Consider the following 15,715-nt stretch of genomic DNA (forward strand, 5'->3'; position numbering starts at 1 on the left):
CCGAATGTTAGGTACAAAACTCTATTCGAACCACTAATACTGTTTGAGGATGACAGGTGTGGTGTATAGAGAGGGACCAAGAAATAAATACAAGGTGACTTCTCCATCTTCGAGGAGTTTATAATATAGAGAGACAGATCACACATGGGTGAAAATGTCACCAATGGAAGGCATGACGTGTAGGTGCTGTAAAAAGGCTTTGAAATGGTCACAGAAGCTTAGGGAAGGATGCCTGGTCGCCTGCAACCATCTGACATTCCTCTCTAGCACTTCCCTGGATCAATATTCCATTGCAGAGTTCTCTTTCTATCTGTTTTAAGTGTCTATTATAGTATAAACTCTTCAAGGGTTGGGCAATGTCTTCCACATCTATAATTTGATGGAGGAAGCGGGCCAGAGGCTGTTTTTCAAGAATGCATTTGGAGAAGGGGTAAAGAGTGCAGGTGATAATCTTTCTACTTGATAAGATATGGCAACCAGACTACCAGGAAAAATGAAGTTATCACTCTACTTCCAATCAAGCAGTGAATTTTGATACTCAGCAGTTTCAATTTTTTCCATATGCATTCCCACATATATTTATATCTCCTAAATCAGTGGGAATTCCTTAATGGAATGTATAAGGGACTACTCTGAGCACTAAATATGTCTGCTGTGATAGTACAGGCTAATTCCAATCCTTGCTGTTAACATGTGTTATATGCTTTATCTTTTCATTTTGGGGTTAACTCAATTTTTAAAAGTAAACTGATTTGTTATTAGTTGAGGCAAATCATCATTAAAAACACAGACTGTTTCAATAACACATTCTTAAAGGTATATAATGTATATGTGTGTGAATGTTATCCACTTCTAGGACAAAGAATAGGAACAGCATAAGAGTAATAAGAAAAACAAGTATAGAATTTTCTAGATTTATAGGGTACCTTCTTTATACACTTTATCTAATTTGTAACTTAGAACTCCATGACAGAGATATTATCTTCAACATTTGCATTTAACAGGTGAGCAAACCTGAGACTCTAAGAGGTTTATTAACTTGCTCATGTCACAGCCAGGCAGGGGCAAGACTAAAATCTAGTCCCATGATTCAAACACTGGGCTCCTACTATGCCCCACATTGCCTTCTCCTGCTCCAAAGGACACTGGCCTAACCTGCTTACAACTCATTCACTATGTCACAATTTAGGAAGCTACAGTTGTCATTGTGAAGGATGTATAAGGTTCATCTTTTTAGCTACATGAGGAAGATATATTTAAAAATACATACCAGATAATTAGGCCGGGCACAGTGGCTCACGCCTATAATCCCAGCACTTTGGGAGGCGGAGGTGGGTGGATTACTTGAGGTCAGGAGTTCAAGACCAGCCTGGCCAATAGGGTGAAACACCATCTCTACTAAAAATACAAAAATTAGCCGGATGTGGTGACAGGCACCTATAATCCCAGCTACTTGGGAGGCTGAGGCAGGAGGATCACTTGAATCCGGGAGGCAGATGTTGCCGTGAGCTGAGATCGCGCCACTGAACTCCAGCCTGGGTGACAGAGTGAGACTCTGTCTTAAAATAAATAAATAAATATACATACTAGATAATTATACATCTATCACTATTCTAGTCTGGGGTGACATACAACTTGGACTAGGTACTCTCAGCACTCAATATGATTTCTTGAAGGAAAACTTAGGTCCACAGCAGACTTTTAAGCAGAAGCCAAAAAACTCCCAAGAATCAAAAAACTATCCAGTTGGGAGGGCCTCTTAGACCTCTGAGTGCACTTGACTCTGATGATGTCTGACTCAGTGCTGCAGGGGGTTTCTACAGATGAATCACACGACAACCAGAGAAAAGGGCACGATTTTGAATGTACATTCTTTAGTCACATTTTTCAAGCACCACAACAGTGCAGTCTGAATACATGTCTGTTGGTGCCAAAGCAGAGATTTCATAATATATAGGAACAATACAAAAGACTGATTCAAATAAATAATTCAATTCAGAAATTGCTTTTGAGTCCCTGCATATTGCAAAGCTTGATCTGTAACGTTTTCAGTCACTCTGCACAAATAGTGCTTTCTAAAATTAACTTTGTCTCTTTTCTCATTACTACTTCCATTTCTTCTGATTAATATTCATTTATTTATTTATTTATTTTTGAGACACAGTCTCGCTCTGTTGCCCAGGGTGGATGGAGTGCAATGGCGCCATCTCAGCTCACTGCAACCTCCGCCTCCTGGGTTCAGGCAATTCTCGTGCCTCAGTCTCCCAAGTAGCTGGGATTACAGGCACCTGCCACCACATCTGGCTAATTTTTTATATTGTTAGTAGAGATCAAGTTTCACCATGTTGCTCAGGCTGGTCTCGAACTCCTGACCTCAGATAATCCACTCACTTTGGCCTCCCAAAGTGCTGGGATTACAGGTGTGAACCACTGCGCCTCTTCTGATTAATTTTTAAAAATGGCCTATTCACAGCCGGACGTGGTGGCTTACTCCTGTAATCCCAGCACTTTGGGAGGCTGAGGTGGGCAGATCACCTGAGGTCAGGAGTTCGAGACCAGCCCGGCCAACATGGTGAAACCCTGTCTCTACTAAAAATACAAAAAATTAGCTGGGCATGGTGGTGCGTACCTGTAATCCCAGCTACTCAGGAGGCTGAGACAGGAGAATCTCTTGAACTCAGGAGGGAGAGGTTGCAGTGAGCTGAGATAGCGCCACTGGACTCCAGCTTGGGCAACAAGAGAAAAACTCTGTCTCAAAAAAAAAAAAAAAAAAAAAAAAAAAAAAAAAAAAAAAAGGCCTATTCACATATACTTTGACTTCAGTTGTTTTATACTATGTACACTTTTGCAAATATAAAATAAGATTGAGATTAACCTCCAAAGCAATCATTACTAGCAGAAAAGTACCATGAGAGCTTCCCTACAAGAAAGCAACAACTTTAAACAGTAGAACTCAATGGCAATAATTTATAAATTTAAAGCAAATACAGTCATCACTCAGTATCCAAAGCAATGCAGATAATACCACAGGCTATGTGATTTGCAAGCTACTGGCTTTTTTTGGGGGGTTTTGGAATGTCTTCTATTTTCGTTCTTATTATTTTGTTTTGTAGAAAATGAGCTGATGATATTAATATTTTAATATGCTAAAAAATGATTTTTTCCCACCTATTTCGGAACCATCTTCTTTGACCCCCTAAATGCCCAGTTAGCATCAGAAATAATTCGAAGGAAATTTATCTACCTGGGCAAGTGAGTTGTTCTGATTTTTAAAAAACAGCAGCAAGGTAATGTTGATATGCACAACAATCCCCAAAAAGCATTGATTACATGATTATTTCTCCATGGAGATTTGTCTAACAAAGTGTAATTGAAGCCAATATTAAAATTTGAATACTTTCTCAGTGCACACAGTAAATGTATTATCAGGGGAGCAGCAATGGTCAGAGTACCTCAGAGATAAAATTGGTAATTCACATATGAGAAAATAAAAATTTAAAAATACAGTATCTTGCTCAACTTAACTAAGTTGTATCCTGTCTATATCAGTCAATGGTCAATAAAACGATGGCTTATTTAAAAATGTTCTATGCATAAGAATGAGTTAATAACTAAAATATTTATGAGAAATACTTCGCATTTTTCTGACAAGAATGATTTGAATGGTACAACTTAGTCAAGATTAAAAAAATTAAAACTTTCTTTCCTTATCCCTAAATGTTTCTGTCACTTCACTTTTGCCTATAGGTTAACTCATGATTTTCCAATGCATAGTAAAATAATTACTTTAGGACTTCCAACAGCTAACTTGCTCGGAAGGAACCGCCCAGATTCCAAGGATTTGGGGCTCATAGTTTCAGCTATATAAAAATTGAATACTTTAACCATTTGCTTTCTTTCTTTTTTTCTTTCCTTTTTTTTTGAGATGGAGTGTCACTCTGTTGCCCAGGCTGGAGGGCAGTGGTGTGATCTCGGCTCACTGCAACCTCCACCTCCCAGGTTCAAGTGATTCTCCTGTCTCAGCCTCCCAAGTAGCTGGGATTACAGGCGCCTGCCATTATGCCCAGCTAATTTTTTGTATTTTTAGTAGAGATGGGGTTTCACCATGTTGGTCAGGCTGGTCTTGAACTCCTGACCTTGTGATTTGGCCGCCTCAGCCTCCCAAAGTGCTGGGATTACAGGCGTGAACCACCATGCCTGGCCAGCCATTTGCTTTCTTAGAACCTACTGGGTCAGGTTTGATTCTTACATCATCCCATTTGATTCAGTTACTTAGTGTCGGTATTATTTTGACAACTGCTTCCTATTTCCTTCTTCCCATATACAGAGACTAAATTTTGGTTGGCTTTTCATCCACAGAGGGGATGGTCTGCACTTGTTTAGTAGAATTTTAGTCACCATTTCTTTCTTCTCCTTGTTTTAAAAAAAAATTTTAAATTTTAAATTTTTTATTTTTAGAGATGAGGGTCTTGCCATGTTGTCCAAGCTGGTCTCAAACTGCTGGCCTCAAGTGATTCTCCCTCCTTGGTCTACCAAAGTGTTGGGATTACAGGCATGAGCCACTGCACTTGGTCTCAATAACTATTTCTGAAGCATTACTTTCTTCAAGAACTTGCTGAAAGAAGTCACACCAAATGCTTCTTAATTCTACACAAACCAGGCAGTTCACAGGATGCATTCACAGGGCTCTGAAGCCCTGGGGGAGGGAGGAAGAATTAAGCTCTGCACCAGTTGCCTCACTCTGGACAGTCACTGCAGTGATGGGTTCCACAGGTTACAGTCTCAGAGCTTGTGGTGCTCTCCAGACAACAGCCAACCACGTGGCTTTGGGGGGAAGCCGAATGCACGATAAACTATGCTGCCTCTCTGTGAACTCTGGTGAGGTTCAGGTAGTGGCTGCAGTTCTACCTTCCCAAGCAAACACGCTTATCTGTCCATAAATGCTCATCTTCTCACTAGAACACGACTCCAGTAAGGTGATATCTCAGTTCTTAAGACTTTCTAGAAATTTCTCACTTCTCCAAACACCTCAACAAAGGAAAAACGAATAGCCAAAAGAAATGCCACACCATGCATCTGACTCCCAGGATAGCCTATCAGACACTCAACATTTCAGGCATAGTTCAACAAGTTTGATTATATGATTTCTCCAGAAAAAAAAAAAAGTATCTAATTATGGCAAAATGAGGACAAGGAACATTAACGGCAAGCAGTCACAATTCGCAGTCTAGCACAGAGGAAGAACAGAATAAATACACGCAGGGTTAGGAGAGCTGAAAGAATCCCAGTCTGGCCATTCAGTGTAGGAACAAAAAGCTCTATACGTCCCAGCTGTCCCTTAAGCTATCACTATATAGTAAGTGATATTCACTCCCAATCTTGATAGTGGTGGCGGACAGTTGTGTTTGCCTACCTAACAGCCATTCTCCATCCTTCTTTCTTATGGGCAGAGCCTTCCTCTCACCCCAGAGTCTGACAGTGCTGGATGTCACTCTCTCAGCCTTCCATAAAGCAAGACATGGAAATGTGAGTCAGTCCTGCCAGTAGCCCCTGAGGGGAAGTGGGCTATGGGTCTTTTGAGAAATATTTTCCTCTCTGATTAAAAACACGTGTAAAGAGAAGCCCCCATCTCATTCTTGCCTTAGAGTTGATCATGTGAGGTCTTGAGGCTTGGAGTTGAGGTGCCCCTCTTGTGACCATGAGGCAAAGTCAGCTTGTCATCAATGTGTGGCTGGATTCATCATCCCTGAACTACCCAGCTCTGGATTTCTTGTTATGTGAGATGATCTTTAAAATTAAACCTCTTATAATAGGGTCTTCTGATACTTGCAGTCAAAGGCATCTAAGGAAACGTTATTTTCTGAAGCTTCTGTTCAAGAAGGCAAGATAACTGTATAATCTACCTACATATAATTGTATAATCTATTTCAGAAATCTTTCCACCCAGCATGGTTAAGAAAGCATTCAAGGCATATAAATAGGAAAGTTTTGGTTGTCTGGAAAGTTCAGTTTTGCGGGACAGTTCGATCCTTGAAAATGCCAAACAAATGAGGGGTTAACCATAATTGCTTCCCTGGGAGTCACATCATCAAATATTTTCATCATTATTCACAAGTTGGCCATTGTTCCATTTCTTCAAACCTTCCAAAACTATATAGTTCTGTGCTTTCCCCCGTGTTCCTGGGTCGGCAGGGAAGATACTCATAGATTCGCTTTGTGGTGGTGATGGTTATATTCCCATTTCCAGTCCTCTCAGGACGCTCCAGTTCCTTGAAGCCTCATTAGGAAACGTTTTAACCCTTTGTTGCATTGCTGTAAAGTCACTCTCCAATGAGGATTCCATTTGAGACTGATTCTTCCTGAGAGCAATCTGTACACTTTTCATTCTCAGGCTATCCCCACAATGGGGGAAGACTGCCATGTATTTACTGACTCACCCTGATCTTACTACCTACACATGAAACCTTTGAGACATGTGGATTCCAACCACTGGAAAATTAACACTACATATCCAAAATACTCACCTACAAGAAAGACAAAAGTAACATTTTCCAAATCAGAAGTATCTATTCAAGGTATCTCCATTTATTATCACTACCTTTCATTTAAGTGACAAGAAAGACTAAATATTAACCAGATTTTGTTAAATGTGTTCTACTTTTCACTGGTTTAAGCTGGCTGTGATATAATCATGTAAACAAATTATCTTTGTTTTTTTTTTTTTTGTTTTTTTTTTTTTGGAGATGGAGTTTTACTCTTGTTGCCCAGGCTGGAGTGCAGTGGTGCAATCTCGGCTCACTGCAACCTCCACCTCCCAGATTCAAGTGATTCTCCTGCCTCAGCCTCCCGAGCAGCTAGGATTACAGGCATCCACAACCACACCTGGCTAATTTTTTGTATTTTAAGTAGAGACTGGGTTTCACAATGTTGCCCAGGCTGGTCTCGAACTCCTGACCCCAGGTGATCCACCCACCTTGGCCTCCCAAAGTGCTGGGATTATAGATGTGAACCACTGTGCCCGGCCTGTCTTTTGAGGTTTCAATATTACTAAACTGAAGCTTGGAGTTTCTTAGATTTTTCTACATATGCTAAAAAATCATATTATGGAAAGAGCATGGTATGCCCTTGAGGTCAGATAAAGTGGGTTCAAATCTTGGCTACACCATTAATTAGTGATGACATCATAAGCAAAATATTTCACCTCTTTGAATCCTGATTTTCTCATCTGTAAAATGAGGATAATAATTTCTATCTCACAGTGTTTGTTGAAAGAACTAAATAAAAACTGCAGGTACTCAGTATGTGTTCATTTCTTTTCCCAACCACTCTTTCTTTAGTTGGTATTTTTCTTCCATCTAGCTTTATACACTGTTCTGTATATGTGAAATTTCTGATAACTACAGCATACGTTTCAGGTTCTTAAATTTTAACTATTTTGATGAAAATCTTTCTAAACTTCATGTCTCAGTAAATATGATATACTGAAAATAAATTAGCCTTTTTTGGATGACAGAGAACGCATTAAAAAGTTATACACCATGGCCCAAGTGTTAAGGAAGATTTAGCTTACCATTTCACAAATGCCTCCTACCTAAGAGCCCGCATTCCCTAAACCTCATTTCTGAAAATGCATCTCAAGTGATTTTAATTCACTTTCCCAGGTAGGAATCACTGCAGAGAACTGTGAAGTCCTTAAGCACAGGGGCTGTGAATTAGTTATTTTAGTATTTCTAGCACTTAGTACAGTGCATGACACCTGAGAAACACTCAGTAAAGGCTCATATAAAGCACATGCAAATTAAAACCTCAATGAACTTCTACTTCATGCCCATTTGATTGACAAACATTTTAAAACTGGAAAATACCCAAGTGTTGTCAAAGCTGTGGAACACAGGGAATTCCCACTCCCTGATGGTGATGATATAAATTGTTAAAACCCTTGTACAGTAACAGTGAAGGTGTACGAACTCCGTGACACAGCAATTCCACTCTTAAGAAACTGCCACATGTGTGTAAAAAGATCGCAGGAGAAGGCCTGATGGAGTCCCACTTATGATAACAAAAACTGGAAACATCTTAAATGTCCATCAACAAGAGACTGGATAAATACATTGTGCATATTCTTTCACAGGAATACCTTACAGCAGTTTAAAACACTGAGCTAGGGCTACGTGTGTCAACCTAGATGAATCTCAAGGACCAAATGTTCAGTGAAAAAAGCAAGCTGCAGATGAACGCTGTTCAGTATATACTTACAAGGATCAAAAATGTGCACACATTACATAGTATTTAGGAATGTCTATGTAATTAAAGTATAAAGACATGCATGGGAAAGATATACACCAAATTAAGGGTAGTGGTTACCTCTGTGGGTGGGGAAAAGGGAGTGAGTGAAAGATGCAGATGCATTTTGGAGGGGCACTCAGGAGGGTTCAGCTGAACTGACAGTGTGCTATTTTCCTTTCCTCTCCTTTCCCTTCCTTTCCATTCCTTTCTTTTTTTCTTTTTTGAGGCAGAGTCTCTCTGTCACACAGGCTGGAGTACAGTAGCGTGATCTCAGCTCACTGCAACCTCCACCTTCCAGGTTCAAACCATTCTCCTGCCTCAGCCTCCTGAGTAGTTGGGACTACAGGTGTGTGCCACCATGCCTAGCTAATTTTTGTATTTTTTTATAGAGATGGGGTTTCACCATGTCGGCCAGGCTGGTCTTGAACTCCTGACCTCAAGTGATCTGCCTGCCTTGACCTCCCAAAGTGTTGGGATTACAGGCATGAGCCACTGTGCCTGGCCTAACAGTGTGCTATTTCTTTTTAAAAAATTCAGAAGCGATTACAGCAAATTATGAAGATTTGATTAAGGTGAGTACATGGGTATTTGTTTTCAGTCTTTATACACATGTATATGCTTTAAGTATTTATAATTTTAAAAAGTTTAAAAAAGCAAGACATTAATATTCACATAAGAAATCAGTATGATTCCATTTAGATAAAGTTCAAAAATAGAAAAAATAAATGATATATTTTTATGGCTACATACTAAGATGGTAAAGCTATTGAGAAAATCAAGGGGGCAGTTAACATAAAGTTCAGGGTAGTGGTTCCTTCTGGGAGAGAGACCCATAGGATGTCTATGACACTGGCACTATTCTATTTCTTAAATTGAGTAGTGTTTATGAATCTTTAAAGTGTGTGGATATGTTTTACATAATCGGGTGTGTGTGTGTATAAACAGATAAATATTACTTTAAAAATGGGGACATTTATTAAAAAACTGAGGGTCAGGAAAACTGAATAGTCTTCAGAAAAAAAAAAAACCAAAAATAACCCACAGTGGGTAGAGTGCCAGGAACAATGAGGGTGTCCATGCCCTTGAGCTCATGGTCTGGAAAAGGAGACCTGGCAAGGTCAAGAAGCAACTTCAGTTCAGCATGCTAAGACAATGGCAGAGGCACACACGCAGTGTCATGCAGGGAGAAGGGCAGCTGTCTGAGGTTACAGCTCTGCAGAAGAGATGGACTTTGAGTTGGTTCTAGAAGGTTACAAGCTGAATCAGAATTGGAGCCTGGGGAATATCTCATAGAAAGGAAAAGACTCAATAAAGCCTTTGATCTTTGTAAACGTAATTCTTCACTTTTTATTTTGCTCTTTTGGTATCTCATATTCAATGCAGAAAAGTCATAACCTATCCCAGCATTTTGGGAGGCTGAGGTGGGTGGATCACCTGAGGTCAGGAGTTTGAGACCAGCCTGACGAACATGGTAAAATCCCATCTGTACTAAAAATACAAAAATTAGCCAGGCTTGGTGGTGGGTGCCTGAAATCCTAGCTACTCGGGAGGCTGAGGCATGAGAATCGCTTGAACCGGGGAGCGGGAGGTTGCAGTGAGATGAGATCATGCCATTGCACTCCAACCTGGGTGACAGAGTGAGGCTGTCTCAAAAAAAAAAAAAAAAAAAAAAAGAAAAGAAAGAAAGAAAAGCCATAACCTGTGCTATCTTACCAACGTTTCCCACTACTCTCCTGCCCTTTGTATCTGTGAGGAGACATAGGTGACACAAAGACGAAGGAAGCAGATGCTGGTGTCAGGAAGCTCGCAGGCCAAGTCCTTCTCCCTGTCTGGAGGGCGCCCCTTGCTTTTCCGGGTTTATCTGGTTTTACTCTCATCAAAGTTCTGATGATCAGAAATGCCTCTTTTCTAGAACTCTGCATGCTTCCAACCTGTGCTCCCAAGCAGGGCTCACTCAGGGTGAGTCCTCATGAGGACAAAGCGTATCAGTGGCTGAGGCCAGGATGAAGGGGTCCTAAGTGCTTCTCTGTCCCTCTGTTTCATCCACTCTCTCATCTATCACACACTGAGTGAGCAGATACTCTGTTCCAGGCTGCATGCTGGAACCGAGGGTCCACATTTCCTGGAGAGGGGCCGGGTGTGAACTCTGCATCTCCTGCCTGCTATGCCATCTGGGTTCTGTGCCCTCTGGATATACCTCCTACTACTTGGATCCTGGCCCCTTTGCCGCTCTGACATTCTCATTTCCTCGGGCCTGGCTCTGTGTTCATTCCCTTCAACCTGTTATTGCTTCCAATTCTGTGATGCAGTCCAAGCCCCGCCTTCTTCCAGGAAGCCTTCCTTGCATGCTCCATCGCTCAGTGATTTCTCTAGCCTCCATGTCCGCATAATCCACTTCTTGGGGGGTTGTTGACAATTTCAGTGTACTTATCTTTGTTAGATCCCTACATGTGTGCCACTGAGTTAGACACACAGTAGGTAGTGGATGCATATTTAGTGACCGACTGGCATTTATTAGTGAGAAAATGGGGACTGTACTAGACATGTACAAAGAAACATGCTTTTATGAGATGCAGAAAGAAATTGAGCAAGAGAGAACACCATAAATAGCATTTAGTACTGTTTTAACTTCTATTTTTGAAAGAATTGAGTCACAATAAATAAACTCCTGGCCTGGGAGGATTAAAAAAGACATCTGGTTAAATTAAGGAAGAGTTTGATTAAAAGAATCCTTAAATAAATTACAATATATTCAAATGCAAAATCCTTAGCATTTATTAGGCAAAATCTTTAAAAAGTCATAAGCTTTTAATTTCAAATAATTCATAGACAATGTACCAAACGTAAATGATCAGAAGAAAAAGGACAAATGAGTTGTCTGTGATTAAAGTAAGGGGTCGGTTTAAATTCCGGTCTTGAAAAATTAGAACAAAGCAGTTAGATACAAATTTGGGAATATTGTGAATACCCCAATGCGAAGTATGACTAATGCGGCTTTAGGAAAGAAAAAAAAAAGTCCCTCAAATGAATCTAACTTTTTTCCCTGAAGGATCTAGTTATGACCTTTATATTCTAGAGAAAACAACATATATCCAAACTGACAAACATTCCCTGAGCACATACCATAGCCGGCTCTAGGGAAACCCAGCTGAGTAAGGCCAAGTCCTCCCCACAGTGTCAGCATGCCCTCAGCTCACTGTTCTCAGGAAAGGAGACGAGGATGAAGGTTATAAGAGAGGTGTCAACCACCATGCAGCATGGGTGCAAAGATACTCCATCGAAGGGCTTCTAGGAGGCTTATTAGATGAGACTGCTTTGAGCAGGGCCTTGAAAAACAACTAGGATTTGGACAGGCAGTGGCAGTGGGAGGACTATGACTGGGAAGGCAGGGAGAGAAGCAAAAGAATCCAGGCAGAGGGAAAAGTATTAAGCAGTTACTGTAGAGGCCCAGCGAGGGAATGTGGGGGATCTGGGTAGACGGAATACAGGCTGGAGAACAGAAGCTGGTGCAGAGCGGTTCTGGATAAAGCTGTCAAACTGTGGAGTGTTCTGAACACACAGTGAAGGACTGTGAATGTCTTTCTATGGGCAGTGTTACCCTTGAACATTTCTACGGAAAAAAGCCCACACCACTCATTCCAGTGTGGCAGACACTTTCCTATAATGCCCCCAGCACGGTATAATCCTCTAGAATGGAGAATGCTTTGGAAAGTATGATGTACAAATTTAAAAAAAGGCCGGGCGCAGTGGTTCACGCCTGTAATCCCAACACTTTGGGAGGCCGAGGTGGGTGGATCATGAGCTCAGGAGTTCAAGACCAGCCTGGCCAACATGGTGAAACCCCGTCTCTAATAAAAATACAAAAATTAGCTGGGCGTGGTGGTGCCTGCCTGTAATCCCAGCTAATCAGGAGGTTGAGGCAGGAGAATCGCTTGAACCCGGGAGGCAGAGGTTGCAGTGGGCCCCGAGATCGTACCACTGCACTCCAGCCTGGGGAACAGAATAAGACTCCGTCTCAAAAAAAAAAAAAAAAAAAAGTTATTATTCATTAGTAGAAGGATGTGACTATTTACTTCTCAGTATAAGAACCAATGCTTTACAAAACATCTCTTAAGACTTATCAGCTGGTGTGGTGGCTCATGCCTGTAATCCTAGCACTTTGGGAGCCTAGGCAGGAGGATCGCTTGAGCCCAGGAGTTTGAGATAAGCCTGGGCAACATAGCAAGATCCTGTTTCTATTTTTTAAAAAAGGCTTATTTGCGTGTCTCTTACGTTCAAGGGAGAGGCTGAGCGGAAGGCTTGATAATGGACTTCCTATGTGAAAAATCCAGAGAGTCAGGCCTGAAGTTTGGGATTGGGTGTAAGGCTGGCACAGGACACAGTTTAAATCAAGTATCCGGCAGAAGGATTACATGTTTCCTCATAAGACTCGGTTAGAAGCACCGGTCACCATGTCATTCCCCCATGCAGAAACCTTCATTAACCTATTTTTATTTCAACATTATCCTTTCCAAGCAGTTTCCATGCTGGATTTATACCGTGCAGGGAAATTACAATTACAGGACAATGTCTGGCCCACTAGAATGCATGGAATGGGGATATTTTCCCCAGAAAGGTTCAAAAATCAGCCACTTAGTCTGCGAGATGGGTGGGGAACAGCTCATCTGGGTGCAGCCAAGTGTTGAGTGAGGAAGGCATGCGTACTGGAGGTGGGCAAGCTTTGGCAGGTGAACTGACCTCTGTGCTCCTCTTTTCCCATTCCTAAGACTAGAAAAAACTTTAAGCTCAGGGTTGGAAATGAAGCAGGTAAAGCACACCATACAGAAAGTGCTCGATAAACAAGGACTGCAACCTAAAGGAACGTAAGGATGGGAGGGATGGTATACTGGGAAAAAACAGTGTTTGGAATTGGACAGATCTGGGCTTGATTCCTCCTTTGCCAGTTGCTACCTGGGTGACCTCAGGCAACTGACTAAACTCTCTGAGTCTAGCTTTTCTCATCTTTAAAATGGGATAATACCTACCTTGCAAGGCTGCTGGATGGTTTACATGATATAATGAATATGTGTGCAGAATACTTGGCACATAGCATGTCTTCATAAATGATACCTATTATTACTCACTTTTCTCTTAGAAGCAATTAAAACAGACAAACAAACCTGAGTCTATGTAATTTCTTTTTCTAGCCTGATTTCCAGCTGAGAAAATACAAACCAAGCTTTCAAAACAACTTTCAAAACAAGTTGAAAACTAAGCTTTCAACTTAGTTTTGTCCACCTATTTATTTGAGGTAAATTCAGAGAGTCCTTTGGAACGCTTCACTTCTAATTCTACAATCTTCTTCCATCAAATAAAAAAATCATAGCTCTAGAGAATCTATGATCAAATGGGGCCCTGCAGCCAAACAGGACCACAGATCAGAAAAAGATCTGAACAGAGAGGATGAAACCTCCGTCAGACAGTTTTCCTATTTTTTGTTGTTGTTGTTGTTGTTGAGATGGAGTCTTGCTCTGTCGCCCAGGCTGGAGTGCAGTGGCGTGATCTCCGCTCAGTGCAAGCTCCGCCTCCCGGGTTCAAGCCATTCTCCTGCCTCAGCCTCCCGAGTAGCTGGGACTACAGGCGCCCACCACCATGCCCGGCTAATTTTTTGTATTTCTTAGTAGAGACGGGGTTTCACGGTGTTAGCCAGGATAGTCTCAATCCCCTGACCTCGTGATCCGCCCGCCTCGGCCTCCCAAAGTGCTGGGATTACAGGCGTGAGCCGCCGCGCCCGGCCAGTTTTCCTTTTGTGCTTTGATCATGCGGTATTCTCCCCATTCTCACTCTCATAGGTGCTTTCTTTAAGACAAGGGCTTTTTCTTTTTTTTTTGCTAACCAATTTATTTGTGAGTGGTTTTGTTTTTTTAAAAAAAGACCAGCAATAAAAGTCAATCTTTGTATATTTAGGATTACCTCTTTGGCCTGTGAATTGTCCCGGTTTTTGTTTCGTTTTGTTGTTACTGTTTTCTGACTAGCTCCTTGGTCATTACTTCTTCTATGAGCATGGATGGAACAGGCAGCAGGGAAATGGAAATTAATATTCCTCTTTGAAAGCAATTCTGATTGGAAATTTCATTTGAGATAAAGGTATGATTGCTGCCTAAAAATTGCTGCCTTTAATTGTCATATTATTCTGAAATTTAACTAACTCAAAGAGAATAAACTGTGCAAACATAAGGTGATCATGTCGAGGCAAGCCCTTGACTTGAGTGAGCTGCCTGACTTGTACATCCAAATTTAAAGGAATAAGATACTTTTCAATCAAAGGTATTGAATCATTGTTAATCCTAAGAAAAGCATGCATTTTCACACTCAGTAAACCATTTCTGACAGCTGCGCTTTCCAGATAACTGGGGTTTGCTTTTGAAAGCTCTAAAACTTTTATTTTTCATTGTTTTTGATTAAAATCTCTGTAAAATGGACTTTGCACTTACTTCTCCCCATCCCTTTCTAAATAACTCAAAGTCAAACTTACGAATATCAATACTGATAGTGAGCCATACAATTGTGACATCGAGGCCTAATCAGACATGCCAGTCCCTAAGCTAAGTGTGGCCTGTATTTGCAGTTTCCTGGTTCCCTCCACACCTGCCTCCTGGGCCCAGGCTATTAGGTTACTCTTCCTGTATTCTTACAACGTTAGCGTATGTATGTACCACAGACCTTCTCTAGGTAGTTAAACTGCAAGAGACTTGAAACAAACTAACAAATAAACAAACAAAACACAGAATGTTCCAAGGGACTTGGGAACCAGCCACCAAGTTTACTAGAAGGTGAGAGTCAGGCCTGAGAGTGAAATACAGAGAAATGGTGACCCTCTTGAGTTACTTTGTCCTGGCTACCTTTTGACAAGTGTACTTAACAGGGTGTACTGTAGCTAAGTGAGACATTTACTTAAAAATCTCTGAGTCTTGTCACAACAGAGGACATACTTGCTAAAGCACAGTTCAGCAAGGAGCCCAGCAAATCAACTCTCCATTTGACAAATGAGATTATGCTATAGAGTGGTGAACTGCCTCAACTGCTTCAGCAGCCGCAGACAGAAGCCCGGGGTCTTGACTCCAAGTCCAGTGAGGTACATACACAGTACAAGGCCACTGCATTGAACACCGTACATCTCCCTGCAGGAACACGGTAACTGCCATTACAATAGCTGTACGACTTTGGGTTACTGATTCATCTATGTTTGAAAGATCTCTTACTACAGATAATAGTTAGGCATGGGAGTCTTTGTTTTGTTTTTATTCTAATAAATTCTTTCTTTCTTTTTTTTTTTTTTTTTTTTTAGACAGAGTCTCAGAGTCTTGCTCTGTTGCCCAGGCTGGAATGTAGTGGTACGATCTCGGCTCACTGCAACCTCCACCTCCCGGGTTCAAGCGATTCTCCTGCC

At 41.3% G+C, this 15,715-nt stretch overlaps 1 protein-coding gene across 25 annotated transcripts in view; it reads right to left on the reverse strand.

Annotated features, from left to right (window-relative positions):
- BABAM2 (BRISC and BRCA1 A complex member 2) overlaps positions 1–15,715 on the reverse strand; it is a 493,921-nt gene that overhangs the window by 41,775 nt on the left and 436,431 nt on the right. The gene's annotated exons all lie outside the window — the stretch shown is intronic.

The sequence above is a fragment of the Macaca fascicularis genome, chromosome 13, assembly GCF_037993035.2.
Source record: "Macaca fascicularis isolate 582-1 chromosome 13, T2T-MFA8v1.1".
Taxonomy (NCBI): Eukaryota; Metazoa; Chordata; class Mammalia; order Primates; family Cercopithecidae; genus Macaca; species Macaca fascicularis.